At 43.0% G+C, this 15,441-nt stretch overlaps 1 protein-coding gene across 1 annotated transcript in view; it reads left to right on the top strand.

Moving 5' to 3' along the window:
- Window positions 1–15,441, top strand: part of mypn (myopalladin) — a 208,245-nt gene that overhangs the window by 9,047 nt on the left and 183,757 nt on the right. The gene's annotated exons all lie outside the window — the stretch shown is intronic.

The raw sequence follows: 15,441 nt of genomic DNA, 5'->3' as shown, positions 1-15,441 counted from the left end.
AATAGTTAAGCTGCTTCATTTGTTAGAGTCATAGTTAAACTGGGTTATTAAATAAAGTTTGCTTTGCTATAAAAGATCCCTAATTTGTCAGTGGAATCATTCCTGGAAGGAAATATTATTTCCTCACATTTGTACCAAAATAGAAAAAAGGTTGGGGTCCAGTCTGGCTTCATAATATACCTTGGGGTTCTGGTCCAGGACCCTAATTATATTTTCTCAACCCTTCAATTTGGAGTGATCTGATCCTCTATTAATAACCCCACAGCAAACATGAGATAAGCTTTTAAAAAAAGGTTGGTTTATTCCACACAGACGCAAAATGCAGGAAAGAGTTTCCCAATATCTTTTTGGACTTATACAATAGAAGGATAAGAGAAAGAAAGGGGTTCAGACCACAATAAAAATAAGAATTAAGGTGTTACATGAATCTAGCATCCTGAATCAAAAGTTTAATGGTGTTTTCTGACAGAGGTCAGCAAGCTGAAAATGTTGCTGGATGATTCATCTTTCCAGAAATGATGACTTTCCATGATGGAAGAAGCACATTGAGATTAATGAGTCTTACAGGCAGCGATACAGGAGTTCCGATGTTCCAGTAATACACAGTGTAGATGAGAGCAAGGCAGTGTATCTGTACAGAATTATTTCTGCTGCTACCTGTTATGTGGTAAAATGATAAACTGCCAGAGTTCAGTTCCACAGGGCAATATTACAGGTTCTAGCAGCTTGGGCATTCATAGGATATACATCCCACTTCTCCTGAATTTTGTGCAAAGGATGTTTTTTTTTCAGGTCTCGAATCTGAAGAGGTTTAATAGAGGAGTCAGGATCTCTTTTGCCTTTGCAGACAGACCATGCCCCATGGCCGGAGCCCAGCCTTAGAAATGTAAAGGGTGTTTCTTTGGAATTTGATTTTCTGTATTCATTGGGGGCATTAAAGCCTCTTTAAAGATAACAAGGTCCGAGCTGATTTTCTGAAAGTTAGAGATTCTTCTGGTGTAAATCATGATTAGCCAGGAATGTCAGGGGAAAGTCTGTGCCTATTTTTGCTTTCCTTCCTGTCTTTTGGATGGGACAAGTAGAAATGTCTGATGACATCCAATCAGGTGGTGGAGCATATATCTCTGAAAGCTGATTATTCTGTTGATTATACCTTACTGAGAAATATAAAGGCCTACATAACCAATGATTCAAACTGTATTTCAAAGTCAAACAAAGTGTGTAAAACCATGGCCGTAACTTTGTGATTGCTATGTGGGTGAATGGTAAGCTTGACTCTTGGCAAAATGGGGCATGATTATGTAGGGAGGGTGTCCCGATGTAATTGCACTGTCTCATGATATTCCAGTCCACAGGCATGAATGGAAATTGGAAGTGCACCTACCAATAAAGGTGAAGTCCATTTAAAGGGCAGTTGGCGGAGTTATGAGTGGCCCATGCACTATTTACACTCAGTGTGTGAGCCAATTGGTCAGGCAGCCATCACACTTTTCATTCATTCTCCATCCAGGGTGGGATAAAAGGCCCAGTAGATGTTGGTAAGGTGAAGAATTCGGAGTTTTGCTGTGAGTCGCTTGTAGTTAATTAGAGATTGTTTTTGACGTTTTTTTGTTGATTTGGATTGCAAAGCCTTTGCAGAGGTTTTCTGTAGAAAGGTTCCTTCAGTGCAGAAATCTGTTCAGAAGGCCTGACGAACATTGGGATTGTGTATTCCACTGGAGGGAGCTCCTCAGAAGAGATGGGGAGGGACAGAAGGGAGAGGAGGCCAGTTGCCCACAGCACATCCCACAGTCTTTCTCCTGGACACAGGGCTCAGGCAGAAGAGGTTGTGGGCCAGCAGGATTGCAAGAGAGAAGGTACCAATGTCCAAATAAAGTGTACAGACAGTGACCATGCTAGCTGGACATGACAGAGGTTCAGTGCCAAAAAAACTCTGCCTCTCCAGGGACACTGCCACCTCTATCTGTGACATGATTGGAAGCAAGCTCAAGGCAACTGGATAGGTGGCCACCCTATGCCATTGGCTGAAGGTGGCAATGGCCCTGACCTCAGGTTTGTTCCAGGGGTCAGTGGGAGATCTCTGTGGAGTATTATAATCCACTGCCCACTGCTGCATCACATTGGTTACAGATTCCTTGTTGTGAAGGGTTGACATCTTCATTCACTCCAGGACTGATGAGGCCAGCCAGGCTGTGACCCAGAAGATACGCTGCAATTGCAGGATTTTCCTGAATTCAGCTAACTACCAATTGCAGGCATGTACCTACAAAGGTGCAGGGGGGAGAGCTGGATGCCTATGTCAATAGAAATGGCCATTACTGTCTAAATATCCAGATTGTGTGTGACCACAAGGGTCAACTGTTGCAGGTTTGTGCCAGGTATCCAAGAAGCTGCCCCGATGCTTATGTCCTGGGGCACTCCTAGATGCCAAGGCTGTTCATCTCACCAGCATGGATATTTGGGGACAAAGGCTATCTGTTGAAAAGTTGGCTGATGAAGTTTCTAAGACATCCAAGGACTCTAACCAAACAGCTGGTTTGTTCGTTTGCAAATCTGAAGGCAACCCCTTCTTGCACTCCCCTCCCTCTATTCTCCCCCGATCACCGGCACCTTTCCACCTTCTCCTCCCAGCCCCCCCGTCCCCTCCAGTCTGAGCCAGCACCCACCTCCACCACCATCCCTTCTCCCATTTCCCCCAACAGCATCACCATTCCTCCATCCAGTCCTGGCCACCACCACATCTAAATGAATCCCACCCCCCCGCCTCTGAGACTCCAACTGGGACAACTTGATGGTGCCAACCTCTGCCAAGAGGAAGTGCCAGGGTCATTGCCAGGCCACTGTCTGCCGTGTCCCTCTTCCCTGGGGTTAAATTACCCTTACAATCCCAGGGAGATTCCCCCCCCATGACAGGTTCACATGTAGATGAACCTGTTGTAAATGGTGCTGGTGTGACATCACGCCAGTCTGTTGAATATCCGGTGAGGGGAGTAAGCCCCAGAGGATGTGCTCGCTAATGACATGATAATGATTCAAATGAGTTTCCTGAGGTCACACAGCGTGTTTCATGCTACTCCACTGATGCGAGATCAGTAATATTGGAACTTGGAAATTCACTGGTGTGAATTGTGCTTCCCAGATTTTGAGCTCATGCTGCCATTCCCACAGACGGAGAGTACGGGCTCAGAATCATCCTGCTTATAAACCCCTGCCAACAAATTAAATAAACGACCGCTCATTTATGCCATTTTTTAAATTTGATGCTCTGTTAATGGAAGATACTGGGCGAACTCCTTGTTACTGTTTGAAAACTGCCACAGCCCAAACTTAGCCATCAGCAATTTGGCCCTACTTTCTCCTTGACAATCAGGAGCCAGTACAGAATTTAAATTTCTCATGGGTCATGCGTAATATACCTCGACAAAGCTCTTCAGATCATGTGTACTGTACTGAGTGCTCCAACAGGTGTTATACCTCTGCGGGGGGAGAGAATAGGAATCTTTAGCAAATATTATGCACAAACAAGTATTGATTGATGATGACACTTGGTGCTGAAATGGGAAACGCTCTCTTTGGCCATGCCCAATGACAAGTTCACGATATTATTTTAAAAAGACCCTTGATATGAATGAAATTAATGTACCTACTTGTTTATATCTTCTTCTGCACTCTCTTTCAAAAACGGTACTCAGAATGAACAACCAACCAAAGGCAACAAAATCTGCTTTTACTAAAAACGACTTTCCAAACAAACCAAGGTGAAAATAGAACTGGTAGGACAACATTGGCTAACAAACAATATGACTATACACCTGTATGGCTGTAAGCTATTGTTTAAATAATTGGTGTTATTCATCAGCGCTGTCAGGGGGAAACTTCAGCAGAAATTATTTAATCCCATTTATTCAAATCAGCAGTTGCTTATTTTGAACATTTACTAAGTAGGTTTTCAAAAAACTTCCTTACATGTTGCTGAGGGAATAATTAAATCTTACTTGAAATATTAGTGTAGATATTGAGCTACATCCTACAACTGAGTGAGCTGACTAAAATATTGTTCTTAATTGCCTTTTCTCTTTAAAGTCTTTTGTTCTGACTTTGGACTTTAAATTCACAGCATATTTATTTTCGATTGCACTGTAACTTTTTTTAATGATTTGCTATTATTTGCTAATATAAATATTACAAGTAAAAGAGAGACATTTTTCTTTTCGCCAGCAGATACCAATATTTAGCAGAGTTGATTTCTGATTTTATTGCTGATGTCCATTCAATGACATTACCATTGCTAAATCCCACACTATCAACATTCTGGGGATAATCATTGACCAGAAACTGAACTGGACTAGCCAAATAAATACTGTGACTACAAAAGTTAATAGGTTAACAGCTGGGAATTCCGCAAAGAGTAACTCATCTCCTGGCTCCCCAAAGCCTGTCCAAAATCTACAAGGCACGAGTCCAGAGTGTGATAGAATAGTCTCCACTTTCCTGGATGAGTTCAGCTTCAATGACACTCAAAAAACTCGATGCCATTCAGGAAAAAGTGACCTCTTGATTGGAACCCAGCCACAAACATTCAGTCCCTCTACCACCAAGGCACAGTGGCAGCAGCGTTTACCATTTCCAAGATGCAGTGCAGGAACTCACCAAAGACTCCCTCGACAGTACCTTCCAAACCCACAACTACTACCAGCTAGAAGGACAAGGGCAGCAGATATATGTAGGATCACCTCCACCTGCAAGTTCACCACCAACGTCACGTCAGAGTGGTGTCAATATTCAGCGGGCTGTGAATATCTGGTGAGGTGGCAGATTAATTATATTAAAATCTATTCAAACGCATGCAAAGCAGGTTCACGTCTCTTATGGATGTGAATCTGATTGCGTCACTGGTGAGGCGATGTAGAAGATCCAAAATTGCGATCTTGCCAGTGAGAATTGCGACTTCCGGGTCTTGAGCACACGCTGGCATTCGTAGGGACAGTCAGCGCAGGCTCAAGATTGCCCTCATAATCTGTGACAAAATAGCAATTGTGACTGGCACACAGAGAGGCACAACTACTAAACGGGGAATGAATGCTAAGGATTTGATTCCAGGTAAATCATGAAATACTGTTTCTGCTGGTGGGTGAATGGGGAAAAAGCTGGAATGGTGCCAGAAGATTATCACTGAATGTGTAGAATAGAACATGATTTCAAACCACCATCTCCTACTGCCACAGTTCACACCAGACTGACTGAGAAATGGGAGCAGTGTGCGATAGCAATAAGGTGCAGACCTGCTCCTTGACACTTCTCTCATTGCAACAAAACCACAAACAAGCCCAGGGTTGCCACCCTTGTCTCGTCTACCAGCTCCATTCATGGGATCTTGCAGGTTTTCTATTCAGATCCTGAATTCGATATCCAGTCTGGGGCAGAACGATGTGAGTTTTTGTTAGGGTGTCTAATACTGCTTGGAGGCATTATTGAAGTGTTAATCACATTCTGACTATATACTGTCTGACTATATGATGCCTGATGACATAACATCTAATCATCTGATAAAAACAAATGTTATTCATCTCTCATATAAAGGGTTCCCTATAGTTGATTATATTTGTTCATGGTCTCCAGCCAACAGCTATTGAGCAAGATGGTCCAAGAACTACCTTGCTTTGTCACCTTTGAGGATTTATAACAATATAAGGACAGCAAGGTCTCTGTGCTCAATGGCTCTTCTCAAATTTATGTCTTTCCATTATAGTCCTCCCAAAGTGAATCATTACACACCTCCCCACCTGCAAGTTCCCCACCAAGCCACTCACTATCCTGACTTGGAAATATATCGCCATTCCTTCAAAGTTGCTGGGTACAGCACTGTTGTTGTGCCCACACCACGTGGACTGCAGTGGTTCGAGAAGGCAGCTCACCACCACCTTCTCAAGACCAGTTAAGAATAAGCAATAAATACTGGCCGAGCCAGTGTCAGCACAGTAAGAAGTCTGACAACACCAGGTTTAAGTCCAACCGATTTATTTGATAGTAAACTCACAAGCTTTCGGGATTTGCCCCTTCGTCAGGTGAATGGAGAGTTCTGGCCTCAGACAGAGCATATAACAGCACAGACAGACTTAAACCTGGTGTTGTCAGACTGCTTACTGTGTTTACCCCAGTCCAACACCGACATCTCCACATCATGACTAGCCAGTGTCATCCAGATTCCTTGAATGAAAGAAAAAGACTGTAAGAATAAGAGTTTTCCTTTTCTAATGGGCATTAGAGTACTGTGTGCAGTTTTGGTCCCCTTATTTGAGAAAGGATATATTGGCTTTGGAGGGAGTACAGAGAAGGTTCACCAGGCTGATACCGGAGATGAGGGGTTTAGCTCATGAGGAGAAATTGAGTAGATTGGGCCTGTACTTGTTAGAGTTTAGAAGGCTGAGGGGGGATCTTATAGAGACATATAAAGTAATGAAGGGGCTAGATAGGGTAGAGGTAGAGAGATTCTTTCCACTTAGAAGGGAAACCAGAAGTAGAGGGCACAGCCTCAAAATAAGAGGCGGGGGGAGACAGTTTAGAACAGAGTTGAGGAGGAACTTCTTCTCTCAGAGGGGTGAATCTCTGGAATTCTCTGCCCATTGAAGTGGTGGAGGCTACCTCGTTGAATACGTTTAAGTCACGGGTAGATAGATTTCTGATCAATAAGGGAATTAAGGGTTATGGGGAGCAGGCAGGTAAGTGGAACTGATCCACTTCAGATCAGCCATGATCTTATTGAATGACGGGGCAGGCTCGAAGGACTAGATGGCCTACTCCTGCTCCTATTTCTTATGTTCTTATGTTCTTATTAGGAAACCAGATCGGTTTTTATGACATTGTGGTAGTTTCATGATCACCATCACTGATACTAGCTTTTGATTCCAAATAAGTTAATTAAATTCGACAACTGTCTTGTTAAGATTTGAGATCAGTTCTCCACATTATTAACCCAGACACCTGGATTATTAATCCACTAATATAACCACAATGCAGCTGTACAACTATGATTGGCCAAATGACTCCGAATGTGCTAATAAGATCTGATGATGTTATCACAAATATAAAAATGCAGAAGAATTAGGAAGAAGAAAATAGTAAAAGTAGAGATTTTTATGGCTGAGCAATTTTGAATATTTATATCAAGCTGTAGAGCATGTGTAAGAGTATGCAGATAAAAGCACTTGTAAAAGTAATAACAGATCATTGACAAGACAAATGCTTCCAAATTAATGCAAAGCCAAATTTAGTTTTGCAGTAAAAGATAGTTCCAGGTTGTTGAAGTTGTTCTTGTGTAGATTATTGACTGATCTAGATAGGGAGTTACAATTAAGACTGTAGCATTTATACTGTTATACAAAGTACGAGCTGAAGTTAGATTTTCTAGTACTGGCTTTCAGATTGTATTAAATATTCCATTTGCAGTATTTTGAGGGTAGTTAATATCATCTGATTCCAATAAAAAAAGTTTACATTTTCAAGAAGGATTTTCTTAGGTGATCTTGGAGTAGAGGACATGTATCCCTGAAGCTGACATTTTTAAGATGATGCAGCAAGTTACCATCTCTACTCATATAAATGACTGGTAACCAATTTGAAAATGAAGAATCCAGGCAGTGCCTTGCTGGAGGAAATTCGGTCAATGTAACTATCACAGCAATCAGAATCAGTAGTGGGGCCTCAGGTATTTACAATCTCTATTAATAAAGTAATGTAATCAGGTTTGCTGACAATATCAGTCTAGTCTGTGAGGAGGACACAAAGTTATTGCAAAGAGATAGAGACAGGTCAAGTGAATGGGCAAAAAGATGGCTATGGAGCATGGTGTCGGGAAGCGTGAGGTTATTCACTTCAGTTGTAAGAATAGAAAGGCACAATGTTTTTAAAAAAGTACCTGGAGCTTTAAATGTTGATGTTCAAATAAGGAACGGCAAGCAGTTAGGAACACATACTGCACGTTGTCCTTTATTGCAAAGAAACTGGAGTACAAGAACAAAGTAAGTCCTGCTATAATTGCACAAGTCTTTTGGTGAGACCATAGCTGTGCTCAGTAATGATGCTGAGAGGCTGTGTAAATTGGGGAGGCAATGATGTAGTGGGATTGCCACTGGATTTATAATCCAGAGACCCAGGGACCTGGGTTCAAATCTCACCACGGCAGATGGTGAAATCTGGAATTAGAAGTCGAATGATGGCCATGAAACCATTGGCATAAAAAGACATCTAATTCGTTAGTGCCCATTAAGGAAGGAAATCTGCAAATCTTACATGGTCTGGCCTACATGTGATTTCAAACCAACAGTAATGTGGTTGACTCTTAACTACCCTCTGAAGTGGCCCAGCGAATGACTGATGCCAGGAGTAATTCGGGATGGGCAATAAATGGCCAGGACTCCCATGTCCCATGTTAGAATTAAAAGAAGTACTCTGGAGTTTAAAAGAATGAGCGGTGATCTCATTGAATCAGACCAGATGGTGTTTCATAAGGTAGACACAAAGGTTGCTTTCTCTGCTTGGGGAATCTAGAACATGGGGCAAAGCATCAGGATGAATGATTAGTCATTTAGGACTGAGGTGAGAAGAAAGGGTTGTGAATTTTTGAATTACGTTGTTTAGTATATTTAAAGCTGAGTTAGATAGGTTTTTGATGACTTGAGTAATCAGGGAAAATGGGGAGTGGACAGTAAATGGAGTTGAAGCAAAAGATCAACCATGATCATGTTGATTGTCAAGCCAGCTTGATGGACTGAATGGTCATTTTCTGATCCTATTTTCTTATATTCTAGCTCTGTTCATAATGATTTATTGAGTTTTGAGCTATCTCTACAAATCAGCTCACTCTGCCATTTTTGTGTCTGTTAATACAATACCGTAACTTTTCATGTCAATTCAGACTCTTTTCATTGCAGTGTGGTCTTATACCAGGAAAGTGTGCATGATTCATGTTATGGTGCACCAATAAGATATAGGAGCCAAAGTAGGCCATTTGGACTATTGAGTCTGCTCCACCATTCAATGAGATTGTGACTGATCTGATGTGATAATCATTTTCTCCACTTTCTAACCTTATCCCCATGACCGTTGTTTGTATTACTGATTAAAAATCTATCTCAAATGTTACAACAGTGGATGAATGAACACCGCTCAACAATCACCAGGCAAGACTGCTCCCTTCCTGTTGGGGAACACTTCAACAGTCATGGGTATTTAGCTTCTAATCTTCGAGTAAACATTCTCCAAGGCGGCCTTCACGACACACAACAGCGCAGAGCCGCTGAACAGAAACTGATAGCCAAGTTCCACACACATGAGAACGGCCTCAACCGGGATCTTGGGTTCATGTCACACTCTCTGTAACTGCTATGACTTGCCTGGACTTGCAAAAGCCTACTTACTGTCCTGTCTGGAGACAATCCACATCTCTTTAACACTCTCTCCACTCACATTGTCTGTACTTTTAAGACTGGATTACCTATAAAGACTCGCATTCCAGTCATTATTTTGTAAATGAGTTTGTGTTTTTCTATGCCCTGCTTGTGAATAGAACTCCCACTCATCTGATGAAGGGACAGCAAGTGCTCCGAAAGCTAGTGGCTTAGTATCATAGAAACCCAACAGGACAGAATGAGGCCATTCGGCCCATCAAGATAGCTTTTGCTACCAGTAAACCTGTTGGACTTTAACCTGGTGTTGTGAGACTTCTTATTATGTTTACCCCAATTCAATGCCGGCACCTCCACATCATATCTCAGCCATGAACATACTTAATGACCCAGCCTCTACAACCCTCTGTGATAAAGAATTCCACAGATTCACTATCATTTGAGATTGTGCCCTTTGGTCTTAGACTATCCCACTAGGGGAAACAAGGTCTCAGCATCTACCCTGTCAAATCCCCTGAGAATCCTATATGTTTTAATGAGGTCATCTCTCATTCTTCTAAACTCCAGTGAGCACAGGCCCAACCTATTTAACCTCTCATAAAATAATCCCAAGATCAGCCTAGTGAACCTTCTCTGGACTGTCTCCAGTGCCAGTATTGTATTTCTTTAGATAAGCAGACTAAAACTGTTTACAGTATTTCAAGTGTACGCCCATCTCTGTGGACTTTTCAACTTGCTCTTGCTCGACTACCTCCACCAGCCTTGAAGACCAAAACATACCCAACAGATATCCTAACACTACACACCCAACAGTTTTCCTGACACTATTCTTCCTCTTTCTAGTGGAGCAACCCCTGTGGCTTGATCAGAGGTAGGGGCAGACTGCTGAGATCCCTGCTCTCAATGCAGAGATACTTTGCATTGACATCTCCTGAAGCTCTTGGAGGCTGCCTAAAACTATTCCATCTGCACCTGTCCAGGGGCAGATTCGGGCTAGCAGGGTAACTAGGTAACATTGGCAGGGTGACAATAGGTGAGAAGCAGAAGCACTTTAAGGTGAATCCCCACTTCCATATCCACCTTCACCACTTCTCGTGTGCAACGAGCTTGAGAACACTTGGCTGCGTGCATTGCATTGATGCCTTATGTAGGTGGGATCAGTCTCTCCATGGAGGATGACATTATTGCAAAAGGCTGTGTCATCATGCAACTCATACTTGAGTTGGTCTCTTCTAGCACGCACAGTGCGCTTACTGATAAATCACACATTCTTTGCTGCGACTCCAGATAAAATCCTCTTCAGCCTCCCAAGATTCAGAATCTACCACCAGCTGAGCAAAGTGTGGAAAGTCCTCCAACCTTCAATGTATATTCCTCGCCGCTGTCCTTGTCGCAATCAATTGTTCGTGCTCACTTGTGATGGCTTAGTCACCAAGCGAAAAACCCAACTATCCTTGTCAGTCCCTCCAGAATAAGACTATTCAGCTGCTGCATGGTCTGAATGAGTCCTGTGACGGTGTACCCCCAAAGTGTCTGATCCCCTCTGAGGAGTCACTATCCTGCTGTGGAACACTTGTAGGCCCAAGGGGATATTAAAAACATGAATCAGAACAATAAATGTAAGAACATTCATTTGATCTTTATACTCCTGATTACACTTCATTGATTGCTGACATCAAGCCAACATGGATAAGTATTCTATACCGTGTGGCTGTCTGATATTTAATTCTGTCACCAAGAGGGGCCTATCTCCAACAGCCTAGCACACAAAGACTCTGCCAATATTGAGCATCTTCTCTTCTGTGGCTGCCAAATGTGAGATAGTTGTTGGCCTACCTCCAGCTCTCGGTTTCTCCCTCGTGGTCTGTACTTTTTTCAAGAAACTCGATTTTCAAGCTTGCTGATGACAGCACCGTAGTGCGTCAGATCTCAAACAATGATGGGACAGATACAGTAATGAGATAGAGAATTTGGTGAACTGGTGCGACAACAATAATCTCTCCCTCAGTGTCAACAAAACAAAGGAGATTGTCATTGACTTCAGGAAACATAGAGGAGAACATGCTCCTGTCTACAACAATGGGATAAAGAAGAAAGGCTCGAGAGCTTCAAGTTCATAGATGTCCAGATCACCAACAACCTGTCCTGGTCTCCCCCAAACCGACACTACAGTTAAGAAAGCCCACCAATTCTTCCCTACTTTCTCAGAAGACTAAGGAAATTTGGCATGTCAGCTACGACTCTCATCAACTTTTACAGATGCACCATAGAAAGCATTTTTCTGGTTGTATCGCAGTTTGGTATGGCTCCTGCTTTGCCCAAGACATCAAGAAACTACAAGAGGTCATGAATGTAGCCCAACCCATCACGCAAACCAATCTCCCATCCATTGACTCTGTCTACACTTCCTGCTGCCTTGGCAAAGCAGCCAGTATAATTCAGGACTCCACAAACCTCGGACATTCTCTCCTCCACCTTCTTCCTTTGGGAAGAAGATACAAAAGTCTGAGGTCACATACCAACTGTCTCAAGAACAGTTTCTTCCCTGCTGCCATCAGACTTTTGAATGGACTTACCTTTCATTAAGTTGATCTTTCTTTAAACCCTAGCTATGACTGTAACATTACATTCTGCATAACTCAGATTGTTGTAAAGAGAGGTTGAAGATGTCTGCAAATATCTCAGCCAGCCAGTCTGCGCAGGATCTGAATGCTCGTCTGAGTGCCCCACGCTTTCCATGGGTTGACTGTGCGAAAGCTGATCTGACGTTTGCAATGGTGACCTCGGATACAGGTTCATCTGAGGCTTCCGTGTGGAGGGCATACTCTCGCTAATCTCTTGTTCAAAGCTGGTATTGAATGCATTGAGCTCATCAGGGAAGGATGTGTCGGAGCCAGTGATTTTACATGCCTTCATCTTGTAGCCCTTTATGTCTTGCAGACCTTGCCACACTTGTCAGCGGGAGTCTGTGTGGCTAGCCTGGGATTCTAGCTTGGTCTGGTACTGTCTTCTGTTGTGAGAGGCGCTATATAAACACAAGCCTTTTTATTTTACTTTATTTTACTTTGTTGAACGTGATGCTCCAATCTGTCAACTCATTCTGTTTTCCTGACTTCAGAATCCATCAAGTTTCATGTTTGCAATTCTCATTTAGCTAGTGAGATTGAAAATTATTCTGTCATCATATCTATTTAATGTAATTGGTTAGGAATCCCAGAAATAATAAGATATACAGTAGCCAGGTTAAAAAGCCACTGACAGATATGCTGTAATTAATTCCAGCTTCCCAACTTGTTACCGAACCCCACCCTCAGAGCAAATCAAGAGCTTCAAATCCAACTCAGTATCCTTGTTGACATCAGACAAACTCCATTATTTTGGATTCATTTTAAACTAGGACAGAATCATTAATATTACTGACTTGTGTTGAGTTAGTCACCAAGTGGATTAATTTCTGAAAGTGATGTAATGATCTACTCAGAGCTGAAAGGCTGAGTACAGCAGCACATCCAACCACACCCTAATGTGGACCACACTAACCTCTCACTCTGTCTTCTCAAACCTACTCCAACGCATCAACTCTCACACCAACTTACCCATCCATCTCAGTCCCTGCACTTTTTTACATCTCCAGCCATCCAGCCACCATTGATCTTCAGTTACAACTAATCGTACTATTTGAGTAGACTCATTTGCTCATGCAGGGCACATAGGGCTGAATCCTTTCCCCTGAATGCGGTAATCATAGAACCCCTATTCTGCAGAAGGTGGCCATTTGGCCCATCCAAGTCTGTACCGACTCTTCAGGCCTTACACAACACATTTACCATGATTAATTCACCTAACTTACATATCCCTGGTTATGAAGGGGCTATTTAGCATGGGCAATTCACCTAACTTGCACATCTTTGGGAGGAAACCAGAGCACCCGGAGGAAACCCATGCAGACATGGGGAGAATGCAAACTCTACATAGGCAGTGAACGAAGGCCGGAATTGAACCTGGATCCCTGGCACTGTGAGGCAGCAGTGCCACTGTGTCGCCCCTATATATCACCATTCCTTCACAGTCGCTGGGTCAAAATCCTGGAACTTCCTCCCTAACAGCACTGTGGCTTGCTTACACCACAGGAACTGCAGCGGTTCAAGAAAGGAGCTCATCACCTCCTTTTCAAGGGCAGTTAGGGATGGGCAACAAATGCAGGTCTTCCAACTGATGCTCACATCCCATGAAAGAATTTTTTTTAAGTTGCAGAATTTAGAGATTCATGGTTTCTAAGTGCGATTTATGGTTTCTAAGTGATGACGGAAAATGTAGGAGATACTCTCCGATGAAATGTTAGCTCCCCTTCTTGACACTGCCAAGACCTATCACAACTTGATGAAAATGAAATCTGTGTTGCGGCTTCCTATTCCTGTTCCAAATATGATGGTGCTAGGTCAAGCACAGCTATGGGATGTATGGGGGCCTCGTCTACTGTCAGCGTTATCCTGGATTGCAACTCCATAGATGTTTGATCTCTTCTACCACACCACGACATCTGCATCTAAAAGAAACTGATGTCCTCACTGCCACCCTGCCTCACTGTTAACTTCTGCCTTACCAACCCAACCCATAATGATCAGGAGATGGTCCTGCGATGGGTAGGGTCTCCACTGGGCTCCTGGCAGTGAAATAAATTATTGACCTCTCCATTAGTCCTGAATCCTGACCTCACACCATAGTCCTGTCTACTGACCTTGCCCATCACAAATTCCTATCCATCCACATTCCCTGTCGCTCAGCTTGACTCGCTACTCACTGACCGGATTATCCACTTTTACCACCTTATCCATTCCAACACAAGTGTCATCAATTGCCTCCCCCGGTCACCTGATTGGATTTTAAATCTCCATTCTGCAGCAGAGAATTTCCCTTTCTCTCTGTCAGAAGCTGCAGGTGAGAGCAGACACCTTTGAAGTCCTTTGACAGAGAGGCGATGTCAGTATCACCTATGGAGGACTGAGGTAGGGAGGCGAGGACGGTTGTGAGAGGGAAGGTTCCAGTATGCCCAGATATGTACACAGCCCCACTATATGCACAGAGCTTTGATTTGAAATCTGTTGCTTCTCAGCAGGCTGAAATAATTGAAACTCTCTCTATTGGACTTGAAGCTTTTGATCTGAAACAAGTTCAATTGCAGAGCCTGGTAAAAGATTCAGCTGCCAACTTAATTAATTTCTAACATCTTCCAGCCATCTGTGTTTATTTTTGTTTGCCTTCACAGTTGAATGTTTCTCAAGTACACAATGATCCTGATTGCAAAGTTGATAGAAGCTAAGTCTGATTGACAGACAGTTTAACTTACTTTTTTGCAAACCACCTCAAAGAGTAGCTGGCCAGAGGCTGGGAATTCTGCAGTGAGTAACTCACTTTCTGATTCCCTAAAGCCCAACCACCATCTACAAGTGTGATGGCATACTCTCCACCTGCCTGGATGCATGCAGCTCCAACAACTCTCAAGGAGCTTATACCATCCAAGACAAAGCAACCCTGCTGGTTTGGCACCCCCTCCACCACCTTCAATATAAACTCCCTCCACCACCGATGTGCAATGGCAACAATGTGTACCATCTACAAGATGCATTGCAGCAATTCACCAAGGCTTCTTCCACAGCATCTTCCAAACCCATGATCTCTAACACTTATAAGGACAAGGGCAGCAGATACCTGGGAACACCAGGTTTCCTCCAAGTCAGTCACCATTCTGACTTGGCAATATATCACCATTCCCTCACTGTCAAAATCCTGGAATTCCTTCCCTAACTTCTATGGGTGTATCTACACCACATGGACCACAATGAATGAAGAAGGCAGCTCACTACCACCTTTTTTTTGTCCACGTTTGGAAATTCGGCTAGCTAGGCCAGGATTTATTACCCATTACTAATTAATACTGTGACCAGAAACATCAAATAATCCTTTTGCAAATAGAACATGATCTAAGAAATAACTAAACCAAAGCACTCTTAACCAGCATTCTGAAAACATACAGCAG

This window comes from Carcharhinus amblyrhynchos, chromosome 17 (assembly GCF_965287045.1).
Source record: "Carcharhinus amblyrhynchos chromosome 17, sCarAmb.v2.hapA, whole genome shotgun sequence".
Taxonomy (NCBI): domain Eukaryota; kingdom Metazoa; phylum Chordata; class Chondrichthyes; order Carcharhiniformes; family Carcharhinidae; genus Carcharhinus; species Carcharhinus amblyrhynchos.
This window is presented reverse-complemented; position numbering and strand designations above follow the sequence as displayed.